The following is a 14,968-nucleotide window of genomic DNA, read 5'->3' on the forward strand; positions in this document are numbered from 1 at the left end:
ATATATATATATATTGTATATATATATATATATATATATATATATATATATATATATATATATATACATACAGTATATATATATATATATATATATTATATATATATATATAAATAAAATAAATACTTGAATTTCAGTGTTTATTTATTTACACATATACACACATCTACTCATTGTTGAGTTAAGGGTTAAATTGTCCATCCTTGTTCTATTCTCTGTCACTATTTTTCTAACCATGCTGAACACCCTCTCTGATGATGCATTGCTGTGTGGCACGCACAAAAGTGCTTTCATCAAATGCACTAGAGTCTGGAGTCTTCCATCTCTCCCGGGCATGGCCCAAAACCGGTCAATCTTTGCTGCTTGAGGAAGATCTTCACTGCCAAGCACTTGGTAGTCCACTACTTCTTCCCAGAGGCTATCCAGGTCCAATCGCAGCTGCGGCTTGGAACTTACAAGCGTATTTCTTCATCTTACTCGTCGTCGGAATCACCATGGCTGTATCTTCCTCGTTCTTCTGCTTCGTCTCCTTGTTGTGTGCGCAGTTGTGCACTGCACTCTCTAAACGCCGTAGGTGTTATTGTCACATATGCATGTACAGTAGATGGCAGTATTGTCCTGTTTAAAAGTGTCACAACATTGCTGTTTACGGCAGACGAACTGCTTTACGGTAGACGAAGACGTGACTGCTGTTGTTGTGTGTTGTTACCGCACTGGGAGAACGTTAATGAAACTGCCTAACAATAAACCCACATAAGAAACCAAGAACTCGCCCTCGATCATTCTACAGTGGAGATTTTCCGGAGAAAATTTGTCCCGGGAGGTTTTCGGGAGAGGCGCTGAATTTCGGGAGTCTCCTGGAAAATCCGGGAGGGTTGGCAAGTATGCCAGGGGCGAGTGCAGCTGGAATAGGCTCCAGCCCCCCTGCAACCTCAAAAGGGACAAACGGTCGAAAATGGATGGATGGATGGAACAATTGGGAAAGTTCTGAGATCGTTTCCTTCCAACGGGGAAGCTACATGTGGTATCACGTCAACGATGTACATGCTAACTTAGTGGTATTAAGTGTCATCCAACAACTCTGCTCTCTTGTTAGTATGATAATGTCTTGTTCTCAAAACACTAGTTGTGTATCTAAGTTGTTGGACATAAACATAGTGTACGTATCCAGTTTTATGATAGTGACACTACAGGAGTCCAACAGGTCATACGTTAACTCAATTAGGTCGACCAGCCCTTTTTTTTCCCAGGGAGTTGACAACCCTATTTCTGCAGTGGGTAACTTTAGTGAAGTGAAGCTACAATTAATGTAACTCAGCTTACTAGCTCACTGACACTACTCATTGTGTACTTCATCATTCACATGAACTCTCCATCCACCTCATCATTCATCTCATTGTCTCCATTCAACTCATTGTTGACTTTCTCATCACCCTCTTACTGTACACTTGGTCATTCACCTCTCCCTGTACAATACCTCGGCCTTCAACCTCATCATTTCCCTCGCCAGTCCTCTCATTATTTCATCTCAATATAACTTGGCATTGCCGTCGAAGGTCATTCAATACACCTGTCCATCATCTCGCCAGCCACCTCATATTGTGCCTCATCGCCATCACTCTACTATCATTCATCTCATCCATCAACCTCATCAACGCGTACTACTCTTTTCCCAGTCCATCTCATCCCTGCATCCCCACCATCTCATCTCATGTGTCTCATTGTCTGTCACTCATCATAGACCATCTCTCCATCTCATCCTTCACCTCATCTTGCTGCGTTATCCAAGTCACGCAATTTGGATAGGAATACCTATCTCTAATAGGGATGTCCAAACTACGGCCCACAGGCCTTCAGTGTGACCCGCCAGACATCACAAGTTTAACAATAGGATTTTTGTGTTTTTGCCTCAATTTAGTCCTCTATGAATAGAGTTGTGTCATATTAACGGCTTCTTGTAGAAGAAGATAGAAGCGAAGGTCATAGACAACAGATATCTCATTTAAAAAAGAAATGAGCACAGCATCCATATATACACTATGACTCAATCCAAACAACCTTCCCCAATCATGGTGTAAATTACCTATAACCAACAGGAAAGTCAACACATGGTCGCACATAACACACCTCCTGCTCAGTGAATTTTGTGGACATTTAAAACGTGTATATATCATTTAAAATGGCCCATATATAAAGCCATTACAGTGCAAGATGGGTGATATGCAAAACAGTTTCCTCCACACTTTGCCATATTTGGCGCATTTTAGCTGCTTGATATTTCTGATTGCTTAAAAAAAACTTTAAGGAGGTCGCCAGGGAAGTAAACAAGGTGTCACGGTACAGCGGAGAAGGAGACGGCACGGAGACAGGGACGCCGCTTAGCTTGCATCGTATTTATTAATACAATATAATGATGGGTATAATTAATCCAAATACGTGTGGTGTGACTATGTGAAGCGATTATATGTTGGGTGTTACCGGGAGGTGTTGAAGGTGCATGTTGAGCAAGATGCGTAAGTCCAGAAAGGGCAAGTCAGGCTCGGAGGTCCGGAGTCAGGCAAGTGGTCAGGGGCTAGAGCGAGGCGTCGTAGTCCAGAGGCAGGCGAGAGGTCGAGATCCGGGGAGGCAGCAGGAAGTCCAGAGGGAATCCGGGGAGACGAGACACACATCTTGAAACCAGAGAATGACAGAGAAAACTCAGAGAGCGAGGAAGCACATAGGTGAAGAAAAACTGGAGACGTGTAAGTCTTACTGTACTGGTACAAGTAGCTACGTTCTGGCACTGGAACGCAGGACACGTTGGCTTAAGAAGGGAGTGGAGCGTCAGGTGTGTTGATCACAGCGCGCGGCCGCAGCAGGAGAGGAACGCCCGTGGGCGTGTCCAGCGGTGAGCTGAATGTGTGGCGGCAGGTGCTTGAGCCATAACACAAGGTAGGAGTCGAACTTTCACATACTCTTAATATTCAATGTTTTGTCAATGCATTGTCATCATGGTCTGATGTGTGCGATGTTGTTCAGTCTGTTGTAGCTTGCTTTAATCAATGCAAACTGAAGTGTTTGCCACACACCGTCTATGCTCTGCTGTGTGGCAAAAAAAAGTGTCGTAATGTGTGTACTTGTGTATGTGTGTTCATGTATGTCTACTGTATTCTTACATGTTTGGCAAATATCCCTTTACAATTTGGTGTGAAATTAATATGCAGACTTGAAGCATTGCGATCGCAGATTACGTGTAAAAAAACAGCTGTGTAAACGTGAGCACAGCTGATGTTGAGACAGCACACAGTTGGAATAAATAATAACTAACAACTTAAGTTAGTGTAGTTATTTTGATATCAAATTATTTGGATGAATATTTAACTACAGTACATAGTTATTATCTATATAAGTACACTTACCTCATAAATGTATAAATATATATTGTATATACATTGAGGCACTTGTGATTAAGGGCTATATAAATAAACTTTAATTGATTGTGTGTATCATATATATATATATATATATATATATATATATATATATATATATATATATATATATATATATATATATATATATATAGGTATGTATGTATATGTATACATATATAATATATATATATGTATATATTATTGTTAATAACCACATTATCTTGTGCAGAGTGATTTATTAGTTGAGTCTGATTCACACTCTGAGTCTTGTGTTTTTCAGTTGCGTTTTTGTTTTGAGGTTTATTTAGATCTTCTCATGTGTTGGTGTTCCTTTTAAGTAGAGGTCTGTGGAGACTTAAGATGGTTTGTTGAAGTTGGGTCTTGGGTATTGCACCGAACTCTATAAAGTCCACATTGCTCTCCATAGTTTCTGTATCATGGTGAGAATCATAATACTCAGTCATGGGTTCCTGAGCCACTTGATGCTGCGAGGTCTGCTTCCAACTCCATTTGTTCCATCTTTGCTTTAAGCTTTGTTTCTTCCAGTTTCAAGGTGTGTTTTTCCTTCAGTGCAGCAGCTCGAGCCATTACAGCAGCCTGTTCCGCTTTGGCCTTTTTTAATTCTGAGGATACGATTTACAGTATTTGGAGGAATTCCTCCCACTTCCAAAGACATGCACCTGGGGATAAGTTGATTGGCAACACTAAATTGGACCTAGTGTGTGGATGTGAATGTGAATGTTGTCAGTCTATCTGTGTTGGCCCTGCGATGAGGTGGCGACTTGTCCAGGGTGTACCCCGCCTTCCGCCCGATTGTAGCTGAGATAGGCTCCAGCGCCCCCCGCGACCCCAAAAGGGAATAAGCGGTAGAAAATGGATGGATGGATATATTATTGTAATATGTATATATGTATAGGCTATATACAGTATAAGTGCATGTGTGTGTGTGTGTGTGTGTGTGTGTGTGTGTATACAGTCGTGGTCAAAAGTTTACATACACTTGTGAAGGACATAATGTCATGGCTGTCTTGAGTTTCCAATAATTTCTACAACTCTGTAGACAATGCTGAAGAAACAAGTCCATGTCAGAAAATCAACAAATTTAGCTGAACTGCACCAATTTTGTCAACAGGCGTGGTCGAAAATTTAACCAGAAACTTGCCAAAAGCTTGGGGATTTTTGGCCCTTGGCCAAATTGTTTTAGCCCAATTCGATCCGCGAGTCAAAAAGTTTGGACACCCCTGCCCTACTTCCAAATCTCGGCAACACTCCTATTGACAGACATCCAACTTTTCCGTCTCAATGCATCGTCGCAGCCAAATATCTCATCTTGTGACATAAACAGGCATTTTACCAAAATCGATTTCTGTCAATGGAGATGTCCTGTTGTTTTTGAGGGGTACAAATCATGATTTTTTTAAATAGATCTTCACAATGAGAAAGGAATCAAAGTTAGCCGCTATGTTTTACATCAAAGCAGGTGTCAACAAAGTGATGCAAGGAAATGCAAAAAGTGACATTTCCAATTTTGATTTGACAAGCGGTAGAAAATGGATAGATGGACGGATGGATGAGCCAATATACTTTCTTCAGTCACGGAAAATTCTTATGTTGGTGCAGACTTCTCAGCAATCACTTATGTGGAGCTTGACTTCACCCAGCCTCCCTCTGTTGTCTACACGGTGCAGGAGTGGGAATATCTGACGCAACATCAGACCGCTTATGACACATACACTCACTTGGAGCGGGAGTGATTGATGTAGTTTAAATAATTTTTGGAGATTTGGCACCTGGATGGTCTGCATTGCCAATTCCACAGATGCAGCCTTCCAACTGCAGAACACATGCACACTGTTCTCCACACTAGTTCAATGAGAATGATCCAGAAAATGTGCAGGAGAGCGTTAGTGACAACCACATAGGTATGGTCTATCCACTTTTTGGGCCCGAGGGAACACAACTAATTTTTATTGATGAATGAGAACGGGCAGAGTCTCTGTGACAACACCAGCATGGGACGACGGGCATTTTAACAATCTTGCGGCCAAGTCTTTTATCCATCCCCTAAGACTGAGCCACATCCCATCTTCTCGGTATAGAGCCATGAAAGCTTTTGGATACATCCTCTGGGTGCCATCAACATCTGCGGTTTGTTTCAGTGAAGGCATTTAGACAGAGAGACAAAGCCTGAGGGCTCGCTGCTGCATCCTCTGAGAAACATATTGTGTGTTTAATCTGTTGGCTGGACTGTGAAGACGTTCTATTCCAACAAATGAAGATCATCAGGAGTGACACTGGACTTGGCTCAGTAATGGCATGCATTTTGGAAAATTCCATAAATGCTCGAATTAACGTTTCTGTTCAATTTAGTCCAGTCTCTTATAGTCGACAGGTGTGTGGTTTACAAACGCACAACAACAACATTAATAGGTAGACTAGTGTCTGTTGGTAACCTCAAACCCCTTTTTTGGCTCTTTTCCGCTATTACTTTTTTTTTTTTAGACTTCCTTTTATTGTCATTCAAATTTTAACTTTACAGTACAGATAAGAACAACATTTTGTTGCATTAGCTCGTTGTAGAGCATCTGTCATGTCTGTGTGATCATGTTTTGTTTTAGTCATGTTCGGTTTTGTTTTTGGACTTTTTGTGGGTGAAAAAAACTCTTGTGACTATGAAAACAAAACTTGCAAACTATGGCATGAATAAAGAAAACTTACCGTATTTTCCGCACTATAAGCCGCCCCGGGTTAGGTTATTAGCCGCACCTTCAATGAATGGTATATTTCAAAACTTTGTTCACCTATAAGCCGCCCCGGGTTATAAGCCGCACCTACGCTGCGCTAAAGGGAATGTCAAAAAAACAGTCAGATAGGTCAGTCAAACTTTAATAATATATTACAAACCAGCGTTCTAACAACTCTGTTCACCCCCAAAATGTAATGTGCAAATGTGCAATCACAAAAATAGTAACACTCAAATTAGTGCAGAGCAATAACAACATCAATAACTCAACGTTGCTCGAACGTTAATGTCACACAACACAAAATAAACATTTAAAGCCCACTTTCTGAAGTTATTCCTCATCCATAAATCCCTCGAATTCCTCTTCGGTGTCTGAATTAAAAAGTTGGGCGAATATGGCATCCAAAATGGCCGGCTCCGTCTCGTCGAAGTCATCAGAGTCAGTGTCGCTGTTGTTGTCCAGCAGTTCCGTGAATCCTGCCTTCTGGAAAGCTCGGACCACAGTTGAGACTGATATATCCGCCCAGGCATTTACGATCCAATGGCAGATGTTGACGTATGTCGTCCGGCGCTGTCTCCCTGTCTTAGTGGCGCAGGTCATCTTGTTGCTTCCTCTACCTACGCACCATTGATTCATTTTATGTTCAATTCTCTCGCTGGTGCTCTATTTCCGTGTTCTACTGCGTGACTTATTGCCTTGAGTTTGAATTCTGCGTTGTACGCGTGTCTCTTAATAGGAGCCATTTTGTGGTCTTTACAGATGTAAACATACAAATGAAATGAAACGTAATATCCGCGCGCTTCTTCTTCTACGGGGGCGGGTGCTTACCTTGGTGGTTGCTTACAATCGAAGAAGAAGCGCTTCCTCTTCTATGGGGGCGGGTGCTTACCTTGGCGGTTGCTTACCGTAGAAGAAGAAGCGCTTCCTCTTCTACGGGGAAAAAAGATGGCGGCTGTTTACCGTAGTTGCGAGACCTAAACTTTATGAAAATGAATATTAATATTAATCCACATATAAGGCGCACCGGGTTATAAGCCGCACTGTCAGCTTTTGAGAAAATTTGTGGTTTTTAGGTGCGGCTTATAGTGCGGAAAATACGGTACTTGGAACGAGAAAAGAGCATGACAAACAACGGTGTGTAGAGGGTGATGTCGCCAGGAAGACAGCCTGGCAACTGGGAGCTTAAATAATAGTGACATGATTAGTGACAGCAGGTGCATGACGCAAAATGTGAAAACGTGAGACAGGTGCGTGACATGAGGATGTGAACCACGTGAAACTAATGGTTGCTATGGTGACAAAACAAACAAAAGTGCACAAAAAGTCCAAAAACAAAAACAAACATGACTAAAACAAAACATGATCACACAGACATGACAGCATCAAGGTGCAGATATAAATACATGGATTACTGTACAGATAAATATATTGCACTTTTGCATATGCATCCACGTTTATGGATGTATGTTATATTGTCTTTATATTCCAGCGAGTTAATCCGTTTTGGGGGGGAATTGAGGGGATTATTATGATGCGTTCAAGAGTCTTCCGGCCTGAGGGAAGAAGCTGTTACAGAACCTGGAGGTTCTGCTACGGAGGCTGCGGAACCTCTTTCTAGAGTCCAGCAGTGAAAACAGTCCTTGGTGGGGGTGGGGGGAGTCTCTAAAGATTTTCTGAGCCCTGGTCAGGCAGCGGCTTTTTGCGATTTCCCGGATAGGAGGAAGAGGAGTCTTGATGATCTTTTCCGCCGTCCTCACCACTCTCTGCAGAGTCTTCCAGTCTGACGCACTGCAAGCTCCAGTCCAGACAGAGATGCAGTTGGTCAGCAGACTCTCTATAGTTCCTCTGTAGAATGTGATGAGAATGGGGAGAAGGAGCTGTGCTCTTTTCATCCGACGCAAAAAGTGCATGCGCTGCTGAGCTCTTTTTACAAGAGCTCCGGTGTGTAGGGACCAGGTTATATTGTCAGTTATCTGCACCCCCAGGAACTTGGTGCTGCTTACCATCTCCACTGCTGAAGAGTGGAGCGTGGCTGGACTGGTGCCTCCTGAAGTCGACGATGATCTCCTTGGTCTTGTCGACGTTCAGGACCAGGTTGTTGGTTCTGCACCAGTTATTATAACATTGGTTCTGTTGTGGTTGTGTTTTAAATGGTAATACAAGACCATGCGTCTGATCTAGTAAAGATGGTATGTGTATTAAAACATGTGCAAATTTGATAGCACACTAAGCTCATCCACAGAGGATTGCATTTCTTAAATGAGCAAAACAGAGAACGAAATCCATTGCCTTCATGAACAAAATATATGCTGACTTTTACAACATGCACACTACTGGGAGGAGAAGACAGATGTTTTGTTCTCTATTTAACACGTTTAAAATCTACATGCAAACTGGCACAGTTACGCAGTTACGGCTGTGAGAAAGAAAGACTGACGGACAGAGAATCCTTCATGTGAGTCAACATATTTGGACTGTCATAAATAAAACATAATATACATACCATCTATTCAGAAATATAATTTTATAAATGCTGGATGACTTAAAGGGGTCGTACTATGATTTTTTTCTACATTTAAAACACTTCCTTGTGGTCTACATAACATGTAATGGTGGTTCTTTGGTCAGAATGTTGCATAGATGATGTTTTACAGACCATCTTCCAGCCACTTACTGACCGTCTTTTCAATGTGCACCATTTTGTGGGCGGTCTTATTTAAGTGCTTCCACTTTGACTTTGTCTTTTCCCCGTCAGCCATGTTGTAGTTTTTAGCGCTTCCATATCAAGTCTACTGACAGATATAAGTTTGTATGTGCTACTTTGTATTAGAAATGGCAACAGCGGAGGATGCATGTGCATGTACGAGCCAGTCTGCCCCACAACAAGAGGATAGAGGGAAAACAAGGAATTTATTGACCACTACGTCGTAGTGGACTTGATCAAAGCTCTTCGGGTAAATTTTTAACATAAATGGACATAGCCGCTGGCGTCACCATTTGAAAATACGTCACGACTCGAGCAAATTCCAAACGGCTCGTTCGGAGGAAGTATAAAGAAAGGTAAAATTGTTTTATAAATATGTCCGCAATGACTATATGGTTTGATTTAAAATGTTTGCGACTTATGCAGATCCCAAATACACAAACAGGTACCAAAACATTAAAAAAAGTTGGTTTTGCATGATTTTTATTTAATGCCATTTGTTTTTTCACGCAGAAGATTATTCTTGCAATGTGCATTTTATTGCATCTGGTTGATTCCAGTGCACGCTCGCAGTTAGTGCAAGCGTCTTCCAGAATGCACCTTCAGAGTGCTAAAAAAATGGGTTCTGTTGTAGGTCGCATCGCTGGACTGCTTCTAAAATGCCCAGAACAAGTGGTACTGTACATGTTGTATTTGTGTGCTGCATGTTTCTGCATTTTTGGTGACAGCTGCTTAGTACACACAAATTCCTCATTCAAATAGGGTGGTCTGGACCACTTTTGCACATGTTATCAATTGTACACACAGTCTTAGTAGATCACTTACACAAATACAAGCAATTTAATAGTTTGCACATGCTGTTTAGTGTGTGGTATTTGGATTATAGATAGATTATGTAACGAGGATGTCGTTGTGGCTTGTGCAGCCCTTTGAGACACTTGTGAGTTAGGGCTATATAAATAAAGATTGATTGATTGATTGATGTATACAGTACAGGCCAAAAGTTTGGGCACACCTTCTCATTCAATGTGTTTTCTTTATTTTCATGACTATTTACATTGTAGATTGTCACCAAAGGCATCAAAACTATGAATGAACACATGTGGAGTTATGTACTTGACAAAAAAAGGTGAAATACCGTATATTACCAAATAAACGCCCTTGGGCAAATAAACGCCCATGTCCTAATAGCCGCCCGGGGTCTAACCCCATTTCGTGAATTAACCGCCTCTTCCTAATAACCACCTATGTCCAAATAGCCGCCCATGGGCTGTTATTTGCATAATTTAGATTAAAATGCTACTGGGGTTGCGTTTGCTGCAGTATTATTGTTTTGATGGTTTTATAGAGTACTTGGTACCATAGTTTTATGTTTCCTGTATGCTGCTTTATTTAAAACTTGGAGTACTGTAGCCTTTATTTTATTTAAGTGACAGTATTATTGTTCTGTCTTGATGGTGGGTTTTATACTTGAGTACTTGGTACCATCATTTTATTTTTCCCGGTAGGCTGCTTTATTTAAAAAGTTTATTTATTTTTAGTATTGGTATTCTATTTGACAATTGTTGCACTACTGCCATGTTGAGGCCTTGTTGATCTTTTGTCTTTTGATAGCCTACCTCATGTTGATCTCGTGTTTTTTTGTTTGTATGTTTACAATAGCTTTTACATTTAAAGTTTTTTGTACGAAAAAAAAAATATTGGACAGTAACCATTGTAACCAAATTATGGCCTGGTGCAGGCTGGTGCAAAAATAAATAAAAGCCTTGTGCAAATAGCCGCCTGCTTCTTTTAAACGCCTGTCTCCAAAATCGATTTTGTGAAATAAACGCCCGGGCTACTATTTGGTAATATACGGTAACTGAAAACATGTTTTGTATTCTAGTTTCTTCCAAATAGCCAACCTTTGCTGTGATTACTTTTTGGCACACTCCTGGCATTCTCTCGATGAGCTTCAAGAGGTAGTCACCTGAAATGGTTTTCACTTCACAGGTGTGCTTGAAGCTCATCGAGAGAATTCCAAGAGTGTGCAAAGCAGTAATCAGAGCAAAGGGTGGCTTTTTTTGAAGAAACTAGAATATAAAACATGTTTCAGTTATTTCACCTTTTTTTTGTCAAGTACATAACTCCACATGTGTTCATTCATAGTTGTGATGCCTTCAATGACAATCTACAATGTAAATAGTTAAGAAAATAAAGAAAACGCATTGAATGAGGAGAAGGTGTGTCCAAACTTTATATTTAGCCTCTCTCTCTCATCTGCCTCCATGATTGCCTTCCCCCTCTTAAGGTTTAGGTAAGTAAACGCCCTGATTAGAACATTTACCTTAAGTCTACAATTGACATAGCAGATTGTTTATTTGTGCAGACAATAATACAGACCGGGTGTCGGGCTTATTTTTAGAAAAAGAGTCAGGCAATATTTGGAATCAGTGATGTCTGAGAGGCGGTATGTCTGAGTGAAAGAGTAATGAAACCGTGTGAGGAATTACAATTGGACTCGTGTCGCATGACTGATTTATTTGGTCTGATTGTTGTCGCTGGACTCTGATAGACTTTATAGAGTTTATGATAGAGTTTATACGTGCAACTTTTTGATTGCATCTCTTTGTTGCACACTCAAGACAAATCTTTTCTGATGACATTTCAACCCACAGGAGTTCAGTACATGATTTATTTGATGATGTCTGGTTCATACATCTCCCCACAGGCCTTTTTTTTTGGTGTTTATGTAGAAACAGACTCACCGTACATTCATCTGGTTTTCACAGATTTCCCGACAAAGGACGAGGTCTGCGGGACGGATCGTTAGAAAACGCGGAATGTTGGCCACACATCAGAGTAGTCAAGTCCTAAAATTAGAGTAGCAGAACACACACAGATACACCATTGACACACAGTCTGGTTCCATCAAAAATACACAGGCCTACAGTTTGGGCACACTAATGATGGAATTTCTCAAACTGATTCAGAAGGGAGGAAAAAAAAAAGACACTTGGACAGCCAACAATAACAATTCTTCAATCTGACAGCCTAGTAGTATTGTACGGTATACCAGTACCGTATGTAGTACCGCGATACCAAGTAATCATATTCAGTACTACACCCCCTCTGAAAAGTACCAGTTTGACACCTCCCCGCGCCCTAGTCGTCGTCACGTCGTGTCATTGCTGGTTTACGAGCAGACGAGCATGTTCCGCAGTGCACAATCACGGAGTACTTACAAGCAGACACAGTGTGTAGACAGAAAAGGGAGAACGGACGCATTTTGGCTTAAAAACTATCGATAAAGGTGAAGTTATAACACTGAAACGCCCTCAGGAAGAGGTGCTTTAAGACATGGCTAGCTAGCTAGCAGCTAACGTCCATCCGCTGTCGGCAGTGTTTTAGCTACTTCTAAATCACTAATCCTCGCCTCCATGGCGACAAATAAAGTAAGTTTCTTACAAGTATCATCCCTGCAGGACGAGGAATAGCTAAACATGCTTCACTACACACCGTAGCTCACCGGCTTCACAATGTAAACAAATGCCATTGGTGGATCTACACCTGACATCCACTGTAATGATACCAAGTACAAGAGCGTATCTAGTCAATACTATTATGATTACATCGATATTTTTTTCCATCAAAAACATCTTCTTTCGTTTAAAAAAAAAATTATATTATGTTTATAAACTCAGGAAATATGTCCATGGACACATGAGGACTTTGAATATGACCAATGTGTGATCCTGTAACTACTTGGTATCGGATTGATACCCAAATTTGTGGTGTCATCCAAAACTAATGTAAAGTATCAAACAACAGAAGAATAAGTGATTATTACATTTTAACATAAGTGTAGATAGAACATGTTAAAAGAGAAAGTAAGCAGATATTAACAGTAAATGAACAAGTAGATTAATCATTCATTTTTTACCACTTGTCCTTAGTAATTTTGACAAAATAATAGAAGGGAAAATGACACAATATGTTACTGCATATGTCAGCAGGAGCCTTTGTTTGCTTACTTACTAATAAAATACAAGTTGTCTTGTATGTTGACTATTTTATTTTATTTTATTATTATTTTTATTTATTTATTTATTTATTAATTTTTTTTTTTTTTAATTTTGTGTCCTGTCCAGCTTCTCAGGCAAATCATATAGTTGATGTAGATGCCCATGTCGGCTGTTCAGATTTACTTTACAAAAGAGAAGTGTAGGATACTTCTCTTGTTGCCTTATTTGTATTTGACTTTATTAAATGTATTTATATTATCATTTAGTGCAGCCGGGCCGGAGCAGGAGGGGATAGAAAGAGAGAAAAAAAGAAGACAGAGGGGGAAATTATGGGGACAAGAGGGGGATTAGACAGAGAGACAAAAACAACAACAGCAAACAACAACAACAACAACAACAATAGAGCAACATCAGCAAATACGACATGTACAAATATGATGGTAAAAGTAATAGCAAATAAGCAGTTAGCGAAAAAAATAAATACAAAATAATACAGAAATGACAATGAGCTATTTTATTTAAGGACAAACTTGTAATAATAAACATATGTTTAATGTACCGTAATATTTTTTGTTAAAATAAAGCCAATAATGCAATTTTTTTGTGGTACCCTTTATTTAAAAAAGTACCGAAAAGTATCGAAATAATTATTGCTAACAACTATATAATATAATAATATTGGTATCGGGAAAACACTACAGCCTAGAAGACAATTGCCATCCTTTTTATGTTAATGATTATGTAGACCTTTAAGATGACCACCAGGTCAACTGAAATAAAACGCATTTTTGGGAATTCACCAAATGCTATAAGAACATTATTTTATGGAACATTTAAACCATTCATGCAAAACAATGCAAATGGTGCCATTCAATGCTCCTGATGCATTTTATCTGTGCTTCAACTCCACACGGAAGGAATGGACTAAATAAGACCTTTCGCTCCATAAATAATTTTTCATACACCGACATCTGGAACGTTTAATATTCCCCAAGAGAAACGATGCATTCAGTGTCAAGAGACATTCCCATATTCGGTAGGCAACCAAGCTTGGCATCATTTAAGGTGTTACTGAGTCATGGTAAAAACCTAGCAGGCATGAATGTCACCTTGTGGGCGATGGCTGTGGGACAATGAGTCTGGTTGAAACTAAACGTCCAAAAGTATGAGTTTTATTTGGATCGCATTTAATCTTTGTATTTTTAGATTAGAATTTTGCAACTAACTACATTATGTTAAAAAATAGTCCTGTCAAACAACATTTTTTAATCAGATTAGTTACATGCTTCGATTTTGATTACCGTATTTTTCGGACTATAAGTCGCAGTTTTTTTCATAGTTTGGCCGGGCTCCAGTGTGACTTATATATGTTTTTTTCCTTTTTTATTATGCATTTTCGGCAGGTGCGACTTATACTCCGGTGCGACTTATACTCCAAAAAATACGGTAACCACGATTAATTGCAATAAATTACTACATGCATGCATGTGCGGTCAACATGAATCGCATGAATAATCTGCATATATACATGATTAATGCCACCATTTTTTGTGATTGATCAAATGAGTTCACTTCTTATTTGACAGCCCTAATCTATTTTTATAATAACGTGCTTTGTCTTTTCTAATAATAATAATAATAATAATAAAGAAACATTGTTTCTCCCTCTTATGTTGCCTTGTTGCCAAAGTTGGCCTGTGTGCACTTTAAGACAAACTATCTTAACAAGCTTTCACACTGGAGCTTGTGAAAAAATGTTTTCAGGCCAACGAGGGGAAGAAAGGTTACAAAGCACAAACATTTTAATTAAAAGGTGCGAGCAGCGTTGAATGGGCCTTTGCTGCCCCACATAACGAAGGAATCCGTGTGACATTCATTGATTAATTTTTCGATATAAAACCAAAAATAGAAAATAACCTGTTTTTTTAAAAATGTGTTTCCAAACCCACAACGACACTACGGCTTTTCTAATTTCTAATTTTGTTTGTGCACAATTGGATTTTTTTTCATCCATCCATCCATCTTCTTCCGCTTATCCGAGGTCGGGTCGCGGGGGCAGCAGCCTAAGCAGGGCAGCCCAGACTTCCCTCTCCCCAGCCACTT

This window comes from Nerophis lumbriciformis, linkage group LG05 (genome assembly GCF_033978685.3).
Source record: "Nerophis lumbriciformis linkage group LG05, RoL_Nlum_v2.1, whole genome shotgun sequence".
NCBI lineage: Eukaryota > Metazoa > Chordata > Actinopteri > Syngnathiformes > Syngnathidae > Nerophis > Nerophis lumbriciformis.